The sequence below is a fragment of the Oncorhynchus clarkii genome, chromosome 17, assembly GCF_045791955.1.
Source record: "Oncorhynchus clarkii lewisi isolate Uvic-CL-2024 chromosome 17, UVic_Ocla_1.0, whole genome shotgun sequence".
Lineage (NCBI taxonomy): Eukaryota > Metazoa > Chordata > Actinopteri > Salmoniformes > Salmonidae > Oncorhynchus > Oncorhynchus clarkii.
Window position 1 is genome coordinate 71,687,579 of NC_092163.1, and position 11,924 is coordinate 71,699,502.

Consider the following 11,924-nt stretch of genomic DNA (forward strand, 5'->3'; position numbering starts at 1 on the left):
ATCTCATTATCTACTTACATAATTTAATCTGTGATAACAAAGCAATCTGGGACGTATAAGAAGGGGAATTTACATTCAGCTGACGATTTAGAGATGAGGATGACCATGATGGAGATGATAGCGTTAATCCGATAATCCTTGATGATATGCAGATCGTTGCTATGTTTGTTTTATGATATGAACAATGACACTTGTTTATTTTCAGCACTGATGGTGTAGCCCAATTTCAGGGACTGTCTGTTGGACAGAGTGCCAAAGACATGCATGCCTAATACACTAGCGAGTTCACAGGAGAAGTGGAGGTACAGTAATATATCTATGGTAGTTGCATCCCTCAATAAGAAAATATGAGCATTATCTAAATATTATCATACTCGAAGGAGAGATGGTTTATATTGCCAACGGCTGAAGTATGTAGCCGTGTAGCAACTCTGAACTACAGAGTTCTAGGTCTCTCACGACATTGCTGAGTCTCCCGTCTTTCTACATCTTTTCATAGTGAACTTCAGGACACAGGAGAGTACTAGCAAAGCTGAGGATGTTTAGCCAGTGCTAACAAAATGGTGAAATGGATTGCGTCTAATTTACCTTTTGGTCAATATTGGTTAGCATAGCCACAAGGATGTTAGCTTTGACTCTAATGTGTCTGGTCTGTCTTCTCATTTACGTTTTAGGCCTCAATGTCTGCCACCATTGCCGCAATGTTTATTCACGCTAGATGGACAGAGGTGAGGTTCTTAGCTCCCGGTCCCTCCCTCTGTCCTCACCATGTTCCTTTCCTCTCTTGTGTCTTCAATTGGCAGTAACTTGTGCAACTGCAATCGCTACTTATTTTGGAGAGATGAAATGTGTTGGAAAGGAACTTGAATTGAAAAATAATCTGGGTCTGGAACTCTGCTTATTGATGCTTCCATTACTCTAACATGATGTTATTATGTTCACCCTTATTCTAGCAGTAACACTTCTCATCTAATACCAATGCACCACGCTGTCCAAAACACACATCATATACATCAACAGTGCATGATGTGGATAGGTACACCATTATGTGGTGTGTGTGTGTGTGTGTGTGTGTGTGTGTGTGTGTGTGTGTGTGTGTGTGTGTGTGTGTGTGTGTGTGTGTGTGTGTGTGTGTGTGCGTGCGTGCGTGCGTCTGTGTGTGTGTAAGTGTGTGCATGTAGAGCCCACCTCTGAATGTCAGAATCTTAGCTTGGTTGTACAGCTGCATTAAAGTGACAGCCATTCATGCATGTGTGCATAGTAAGACAAAACTGCTCACAGTATGACCAAAACAAGTCATAGTCTATGCATGCAAATGCTTTGTATTTTTTTAAATCATTTTTCTATTTGCTTTTTTCAATGGACAGATCTTCCCAAAACACATCATGAGATAGCATGCTTACCTATTTTGTTTGAATTGGGCACACTCTGATTCAACACACACTCAAATTTAGCAACATATCAAAATAGAAACATTGTAGTTGAGTATCAACAGTTTATTTACTAGATGCTCTGAGCACAACCATATATGGAGTATACCCATTTTTATCAATGTGCAGAATTACTATGTGAAATGTTTATATATTCCCAAAATGGAGTGTCGCAAAAATCGCAAATGTATCTTTTGCTTTATAGTAATCATTATGAGACCGTCACAACTCAAAGTGTACAGAGGGTTTCACCAGCTAAAGCACAGTCAGAAGGATTCCCAACAGAAAATGCTCTCAAAAGTCTATGCAGAGATGAACTGTTGATTGGAAATATAAACACAAGGTTCAAACAAACCATGAATATGGGAAAACACAGAAATACAGAAAAGTAGAGCAGTTTCAGAATTGTGTTTTTGTTTCTCTGCAGATTCTGGGTTGGTTTGAATTTGAGTATTGTAAGCGATGGTGAGTGCCCCTCCACTTTTACAGCGAAGCACAGGCCCCAATTAATTCAATCAATAAAAATAAAGGAAAACTGCACTGTGTGTTATAAAAAAAATGCTGAATTGGAGGTCATAAGTAACTGGGCTGAAAGTGAATCCATCCCGCAAGCTGTTCGTCTCGCCAACATTGTCATTGAATATGAGTGTAAAACCACACCTGACCTGTCCTGAAAATACAGTATAAACACTCTGAGTGAAAAAGCAGTTTGATTTTCCTTTTTATCTGTAATTGATTTCATTTGGGTCACAGTGAAAGCTTTGTACTGCACTGTATGGTTTACATCACCAACAAAGTAAACGTTCAAGTAGCTACACAAGTAGTAGCTATTCAATCGACTGTTTATGCATGTGTATGTCAGAACAAGAGAGTGTGTTTCTGTGGTCTGAAAGTGAATGACACCGTAGAAACACAGCTACAGTATGTCTGGTACAGTATAGCGCCTTCACCTTCAACACTGGCCTACCCTGACTGCAACTATCAACTTTAGTACAATGGACCAGATTTTTTTTCTATGAAAAGAAATGTGAGGAAAATACTGTACATAACAACAATGGATTATGGAGCCCCCAAAAATCGGACAATGTACTATAATGCTAAGTGAAGTCTGGATTTAAATGAGTGTGATCTGCACACTACAGGAGCAAAAAGACAATCTGTGGACAAGAAAAACGTGTCAAACTAAAATGCATATAATCCTTCAAAATGACCATAACCATGATAACAAAGTCATATAAATAACGAAGAAAATAATAATTCAACCAAACTGTGTTTTGTGTGTTTTTACTGTGTGAAAGGCCTTTTCCCCCTTATACATACATGGTGGTAAATTAGATACATTCAGAAAGTAATCATACCCCTTGACTTATTCCACATTGTGTTGTTTTACAGCCTTAATTGTAAATATACAAAAAATATATACATGTCATCCCTCATCTACATATAATACCCCATAATGACAAAGTGAAAAAAAAATGTAATACAGAAATATATAATATACACCCCTGAGTCAATACATGTTAGAATCAACTTTGGCACCAAATACAGCTGTGAATATTTCTGGGTAAGTCTCTAAGAGCTTTGCACACCTGGATTGTACAATATTTGCACATTGTCATTTTTTTTAATGTTCAGCTCTTTCAAGTTGGTTGTTGATCATTGCAAGATAGTCATTTTTAAGTAAGTCTTGCCATAGATTTTCAAACCGATCTAAGTCAAAACTATATCTAGGCCACTCGGGAACATTCAATGTCGTCTTGGTAAGTAACTCCAGTGTATATTTGGCCTTATGTTTTAGGTTGTTGTCCTGCTGAAAGGTGAACTTGTCTCACAGTGTCTGTTGGAAAGAAGACTGAACCAAGTTTTCCTCTAGGATTTTGCCTGTGCTTAGCTCTATTCCATTTATTTTTATCCCAAAAAAACCTCCATAGTCCTTGCCGATAACAAGCATACCCATAACATGATGCAGCCACCACCATGCTTGAAAATATGAAGAGTGGTACTCAGTGATGTGTTGTTTCTCCCCAAACACAACACTTTGTATTTAGGACATAAAGTTAATTTCTTTGCCACATTTTTAGCAGTTTTACTTTAGTGCCTTGTTGTAAACAGGATGCATGTTCTGTACAGGCTAACTTCTTTTCAGTTTGTCATTTAGGTTAGCTTTGTGGCATAATTACAATGTTGTTGATCCATCCTTAGTTTTCTCCTATCACAGCCATTAAACAAGTCACCATTGGCCTCATGGTAAAATCCCTGAGCGGTTTCCTTCCTCTCCGGCAACTGAGTTAGGAAGGACTCCTGGATCTTTGTAGGGCCTGGATGTTTGAAGTGTAATTAATAACTTCACTGTGCTCAAAGGGATATAAAATGTCTATTTTACTTTATACATCTGCCAATAGGTGCCCTTCTTTGCGAGGCATTGGAAAACCTATCTAGTCTTTGTGATTGAATCTGTGTTTGAAATTCAATGCTTAACTGAGGGACCTTAAATATAATTGTATGTGAGGGGTACAGAGATGAGGTAGTCATTCAAAAATCATGGTAAACTATTATTGCACACAGAGTGAGTCCATACAACTTATTATGTGACTTATTAAGCTCTTTATTTAGGCCATTGTGGGATATTGTGTGTATGCCAGTGACACAAAATCTAAATTTAATCCATTTTAAATTCAGGCTGCAACACGACAAAATGTGGAAAAAGTCAAGAGGTGTGAAATATTTTCTGAAGGCACTGTATGTTGTTATTGATATATTTTGTTTATTTGTCAGTGGCCATCTGAAATTTGAACATGAATTCTGGTATTTGATGCATTGCACCAGAATTAGCACAATTTTATCTGCAGTCTTTGATAAAACAATGACAAAATCTAAATGAAATCAAATGAATACACCCCAAAACCTGGACATAAATGATAGAAAGTTATGCATAGACATGAAATGAATTAAAAATGAAGACGATAACTCAATAAGTATTTTATTATATTTATGCCATCAATATATTTCATGGTTGAGAGAGGGAATAATTGAATATTGTATTCAACATCTAACAAGGAATTAGTTTGCTCATCAATTTGAAGGATAATTTTAGCAGAACCATTGCTAGCTGTCTGTGTCTATACAAAGTGCTGTGAAATGATCAAAGAGCGTTTTGTTGTTATTCTTAGTACATTCAGCGCAGAGTCTTTGTAGCCCTCAGCTGTGTGGAGGACATTTACAATGCCTCCTGGCATCTTTGGTTGCTTCATCCTTTAAAGTGATGATCCAAAGCTTTGTATAATTTCAGCCAGTGGTTTTCAAAGTACTGCTCACGAACCAAAATCGGTCCCCAAAAATTATGCACAATTGTGTGGTACGTCATCCATTTTGTATGATATGTTACGTCGTACAATATGTTACAAATTTGTAAGTGCATAAGATCTCGGACTGCATCTTTAAGGAGAGAGAGAGAGAGAGAGAGAGAGAGAGAGAGAGAGAGAGAGAGAGAGAGAGAGAGAGAGAGAGAGAGAGAAAGAGAGAGAGAGAGAGCAGGGAATGTACTATTAATAGCCTTTTTGTTGGAGAGAGATGGGGAAAGTCAGGGAGGGGGTAGGAAAGAGCAAGATATATGGGGGAGAGAGAGATAGGGGTGTGTTGGAGAGAGAGACACAAGCAGGAGCAGAGTGTGAGAGAGGGAGGAGAAGGAGGAGGTGTATATTCTTTAAGGAATCCTTCACCGTGGACTTTCTCTGACACTCGTGTCCCAGTCCACCATCTCATGGTAATTAGGGAGGAGGCTAAGACAGACTCTAGTTGATATTTGCATTCATCCGTTTCCAGGAGGACTCTTTCTCTTTCATGGGAAAAAGAGGAGCAAGATAGAGAGCATTTGTCAGGCTTGTGAATTCTGCCACGTCAATTTAGAGAGAAACTGGTGTTTGCTGCAACCAGCTGGCAATTAATCACAGCTCTACATCTGGGGTGCCGTCATAGTCTATTCATATTCTATCTCAATTTCCAATTTGTATTCCGTATATGGTGGGTTTCTATGTCCTCTATAGAATGATTACTGTCACCAAAGTATTCTAATATGCCATGACATTTATGAAGGCTACCTGTGACAAAATATCCAAATTCACATTTTATATGAAACAAAACGTTTTAGTGCTGCACTACTCGAAACACTGTGCATTGGAACTGCAGACATACATCTCTCTGCTGGAGTCATTAGTTACAGTGCAGTGCAGCTCTGCACCATGGCTAAAAGTAGAGGGCAGAGAGAGACGGGGAAAGGCAGGGAGAGACAGAGATAGGAGAACAGAACCAGGAGAGATTGAGAGACAATGAGAGTAGGGCAGGGAGAGACCGAGAAAGGAGAGTAGGGCAGGGAGAGACAGGTGGGAGGGGAGCAGGGAGAGACAGAGAAAGGAGAGCAAGGAGAGACAGGTGGGAGGGGAGCAGATTGAGGTGTGGTGAAACAGCCTGTGCTCACTGGCATCTCTCCCCATGATAGGAGATCACACGACTGGGGCTGGTGGTCACACTCATGCTTTGCCCTAGTGTCAGGGATAACCGTGTGTGTATGCTTATGCAGTGTGTGTCTACCAGTGTGTGCATGTACTGTATGTGTGTGCAGTGTCTGTGTATGCCAGTATCTAGGTTTCCATCCAATTGGTGACAGATTTTCATGTGAATATTCTAGAATCTGCATGAAGAAAATATGCAAGTGGTGTGTTTTCCACCAAACGGACATGTTCTGGATAGAAATCAGTGCTTGATGGAGCAGTGCACACATTTTTTTTTATTTTTCGCAAAAATGTTCATGTACCAAATAAAAATCTAACGCTCAAAGTGTTCCAATCGCATTTTCAACTCTACCGATAGTTTTGTCAAAAACTGTTTCCTACTCTGGTCTTGGCACCTGCGCTCTAGCCAACAGCTGGCAGATACAGTCAGGGTAGGCTGTGCAGCTAGGCTAGTCTACTTGACGAGATTAGAATATTTTTATTTGTAAAACGGACATCATGTCACCAGAATAAGACCCTCAATATTTATTGGAAAGGAGCATCAAGAGCACTTTCCCCACCCTGTAACTTATTTAATCAGTAGCCTAACAAACTGCATGGTTTCCTGAGTTGTAGTAGGAGGACCACACACCATATCATCGCATGACTCCAAGTTTACTCCAACCTTTCAGGGCTGGGTGTCTCAGGCTCTGCACACTGTCAGATTGCATCCTACTTGGCAGGCCGTTCCTACCAGTGGAGTGGATCTGTGTCTGCACCACGTACTCTCACTACTGGTGTCCCCCAGGGCTTGGTTCTAGGCCCTCTCCTCTTCTCTCTATACACAACTCACTAAGCTGCTCTTCCTCCAAGTCCTCTCCATCACGGTTGACAACTCCACAGTGTCCCCCTCTCAGAGTGCAAAGAACCTTGGCGTGACCCTCCCTGAACAACACTCTGCCATTCTCTGCAAACATCAAAGCTGTGACTCGCTCCTGTAGGTTCACGCTCAACAACATCTGTAGAGTAAGACCGTACCTCACACAGGAAGCAGCGCAGGTCCTAATCCAGGCTCGCTACTACTGCAACTCACTGTTGGCTGGGCTCCCTGATTTTGCCATCAAACCCATGCAACTTATCCAGAACGCTGCAGCCTGCCTGGTGTTCAAACTTCAAAGCTCTCCCATGTCATCCTGCTCCATTGGCTTCCAGTCGAAGCTTGCATCAAATACAAGACCATGGTACTTGCCCAAGGTTGCAGCAAGAGGATCTGCCTCTCCCTACCTTCCTTCTATGCTCAAACCCTACTCCCCAACCCGAGCACTCCATTCTGCCATCTCTTGTCTCTTGGCCCTCCCACCCCATAGAGTACTGCAGAGTCCCTGCCCATCTTCTGAATACATCTGACACCCCACCTCTACATCTGACCCCCCTCCCCCCCCAGAATGTTTGGGAATTAATACCTACACTTGACTTTTTTTCCCTTACTAGATCTGACTTTGCTGATAGCTTGTTGGGGGGAAATGTACTTACTGTGACTGTGATATGTGGTTGTCACACCTAGCTATCTTAAGATAAATGTACTAAATTACAAACATTTTACCCCTGGACGAACCGTGCGGACCCATCTCTGTAGCTAGTACACTGTATTCAAACTTTGGTAATGCTTCAGTTTAAGGGGTCCTTATTATAGTATAATTGCATGTGTAATTACACTGAAACAAGCATTTTAGTTAATTGTAATAACTCATAGTTACACTGTATTTACAACATGTAATTGGTGGTAATTACAGTCTGAAATTACAGAGGTGTAACAGCAAATGCTTGTTAACATGTTTGTTACAAATGGGCAAGTTTACACTAAATTCAACAATTTAGTGTTTAGTTTCTTCTCAGCTGCATTCGATTCAGTAATAGCTATCAAGAGGATGTAATCTCTTGTGGACAGATGTGCTGGGTGTTTCCCGAGACACTCTTCAAAATTTCCACTTGTTGCTAGCACTTTCCTCCCAAAAGTGTACCATCTGGGTTAACATGGTTGAGTTTACAAAATCATATAAGATGTAGGTCAACCTCACTGACTGGGGTCTACCATACGGGTGTCATCCTTGAGTGGGAGGATAAACACACTAGTACACCACAGAGTACATGTCAGATCTGCAACTACAATGTAAATACTAGGTGTTACACAGGATGTAGCTAGTTAAAATGAAGTGTATCTTGAGGGGTACTTACTTGTAATTATTGTGTAACTACAATGTGTGTTACTTATCTTGACAATCTAATTGTCAGCTTCTGAAAGTGCCATACATGTGAGAAAATACACTAATGCACCACATAGTACATATTTGTAATATCTGCATAAGTACAAGGTTGTCGCTAGTTGAAACACAGAAGGTAGCTAGCTATTGAACGTTAACTGTAACTTCATAGTTACCTATGAGTAATTTCTGTATAATTACTTACTACTCATTACCAAGTGAAAATACCTATAAACAAAAGATGAGCTTCTTCAGTGAACTTTATTGCAACATGTAAAAATACCTTACATTTCTTAAAAAATTACAAAGATTTTTATTGTTAGATGAATAATTGTTAGATTAATCATTTAGATTTAACAAAGATATAGGCCTAGTCAATAACACAAAAATAGCTCTTCCAATGGTGGTGAGTAGTAGCCTAGATAGCTAATTTCGGGGAAAAAAGGAGGATTGTCTTTTTCTTCCCTAACAATGGAAATCGACAACTCTCTATCTTCATCTCTTTCTTTCTTGTAATAATGTTTGCCCATCCTGGAGTCTGAGACCGTGTAGGAATCTGTAGTAGAGATGAAGAATGTAGCTATGCCAATTTAAATTACCCTATACAAGATATCATCATCATGATTTCTAAAGTTAAGGCCTGCTACTTAGCTAGTTGTGGTGTTATCCAGCTTGCAATAAGACTGCTTACTAACGCTAATAAGTTAGCTAGTGTTTAGCTACATTGAAACATACTCAATGTGTGTTGACAAAAGTAGCTAGCTAGATAATTAGCGTTAACATGTTGAGTGTGTCTCACGTAATACCCTTGGGGTACAAAAACAAAGGAACTAAGATCAGAACATGACAGTATGACGCCTGACCAGTACGACGCCCTCTCTCTCCACGGTAAGCACGGGGAGTTGGCGCAGGTCTCCTACCTGCCTTAGCCACACTCCCCGGGTGCCCCCCCAATACATTTTTGGGGCTGCCTCTCGCGCTTCCTTGCCAGCAGTGTTCCCTCGTATCGCTGGCTCCTCTCTCCGGCTGCCTCTGCTCTCCTAGCTGCCTCCACCTGTTCCCATGGGAGGCAATCCCTTCCAGCCAGGATCTCCTCCCATGTGTAGCAACCCTTGCCGTCCAAAACGTCCTCCCATGTCCAGGTAAACTTTAGAGGATTACCTTACATTGTAACTTCTTCTCATTGGCTCAGACAATTAATCTTGCATGCATGTGGACTGCAGATCACAACACATTGGGTGGCTGAGGCTATGTTGTGTAGCACATTACACACACACACACAATCTGCCCTGTGAGGAGGTGACAAATGGGGAGGATGAATCTCAGTCAGCCATGTGGTGGTTCCCTCCCCTGGGAAAGTCAACCTGTCAGGTCCAACAAATGGGGAGGATGAATCTCAGTCAGCCATGTGGTGGTTCCCTCCCCTTTGTTTTTGTATTTATTTAGGGAAAGTCAACCTGTCAGGTCCAACAGAATCATACTTAGGTAGCCTGGGTTTCACTGTTTGGGGGGATTGTTCCTGGTGTTTTGCACCAGAATCACTCGTTAGTTTGTTCAGCGCAAAAGGTTCATTAGAGGCTTAAATTTAGGTATTGACTGGAGGTGGCCTGTGTGGTTCAGTGGTTATTGCCACAGACTTCCTGTGGTTACCGGGGGGCTAGAGAGACCGGGCAGGCACCGTGTTATGCTGTGGAGCGCACGGTGTCCCCAGTGCGGGTGCACAGCCCGGTGCGGTACATTCCAGCTCCGCGTATCGGCCGGGCTAGAGTGGGCTCGAGCCAAGTGCCATGAAGCCGGCTCTACGCATGTACATGGCAAGCCTTGCGCACGGTGTCCCCGGTTCGCCTTAGTGCGGGCTATTCCACCTCGCCGCACTGGCAGGGCGACCGGGACCATTCAACCGGGTAAGGTTGGGCAGGCTCGGTGCTCAAGAGCTCCAGTGCCTGCACGGCCCGGTCTATCCGTCACCACCTCCACACCCCAGCCCTCCGGTGGCAGCTCCCCGTACCAGGCTGTCTCTCCGGCCCATCCGTCCAGAGCCTTCCTCCTCTCCAGCAGCTGCCCCTCTGTCCCGAGCAGCTGCCCCTCTGTCCCGAGCTGCTGCTTCACCTCTGTCCCGAGCTGCCCCTCTGTCCCAAGCAGCCCCTCTGTCCAGTGGGGTCATTGAGAGGGGTGGGCATGGGGAGTAAGCCACGGAGGCGGACAATACGGCGGACTAAGACAATGGCGAAGTGGGGTCCGCGTCCCGCGCCAGAGCCGCCACCGCGGACAGACGCCCACCCAGACCCTCCCCTATAGGTCAAGGTTTTGCGGCCGGAGTCCGCACCTTTTACTGTCACGTTCTGACCTCTATTTCCTTTGTTTTTGTATTTATTTAGTATGGTCAGGGCGTGAGTTGGGTGGGCAGTCTATGTTTGTTTTTCTATGTTTTGGGTCAGTTCTATGTTTTCGGCCTAGTATGGTTCTCAATCAGAGGCAGGTGTCATTAGTTGTCTCTGATTGAGAATCATATTAGCCTGGGTTTCACTGTTTGTTTGTGGGTGATTGTTCCTGTTTTTGTGTTTTGCACCAGACAGGGCTGTTTTGAGTTCTCACGTTTCTTGTTTTGTTTTCGTTAGTTTGTTCATATATAGTTTCGTCAATAAATACAATGAACAACCACCACGCTGCGCTTTGGTCCGCCTTTACTTCACAAGAGGAGAACCGTTACACAGCGTGGGTTTGATTCTGACCGATGCCCTTATGACTCACAATCTCTCTTACCTTTCCTGTCTCCTCTTCACTGTCCTATCTCAATAAATCCCTACATCCATGGAGAAAAAAGGTGTGATTGAGTGGAGGTGTTGTATAATTTATTTAAGAATGTAAGCTTTCTTGATACTATATTTTTTTCTCTCCATATTGATGAATGGAACTTGGGTGCGTGATTTGACAAATTAATGATATTATTTTCAAATATAATTTTAAAATATACGACTGTACAAATGTAAAATGTAAAATGTATGATCAGGGAAGGTTGAAATTACACAACTCTAATGGCTATTTAGAATGTCCCAACCAGGCATTGAATCAATGTAGAGCCCAGAATAGCCCTCAGCCACCACACAGCAGCCAACTTGTGCTGAGTCTGTGAAGGAGGGGTACTTACAGAATGTGTGACTAACTTCTGGAACGATCCATTCATTATGTATGCAGGTCTGTCTTAAATAACATGAGGAAAAATCGTGCTTTAAATGAGTCATCTCCAATAACGTTTCATTCTATTCCACCATTAAAGTGGCCTATGGAGGAGGAGAATTAACAGAGGGGGCCCAGCTAGCACAGAACGTTCTGAGAACCATATGTTTCTTAGATCTTGGTGAGAGTGTGGTTGTCCTATGGTAATTTTGCATACAACCTTACCACAACTTTCTGAGAATGGTGCAGGAGAGTTGCTTGGCTTTGGAAAATTCTCAACACATTTAAAAAAAATCTTGGTATTTCATTACTTTAAAGGAATGTTTCCTACAAGTTCTAACACGGTTACATTTAATTACATTTTTGGTAATGTTCTAGGAATGTTCTCCAACTGCTTTGATATGAGGAATGTTCTTAAATATTTCAGAGAACTTTTAGAAACAATGTTCTTCTGTGGGAATTTCAGTACTTCAGCATGATGTTTTCTAACGGTTTTCTTATGTTTGGCTCTATGTAAAGTCATGTTCTCAGAACATAAAAAAAAGTTTCATTAAAACCCCAAGAAAACA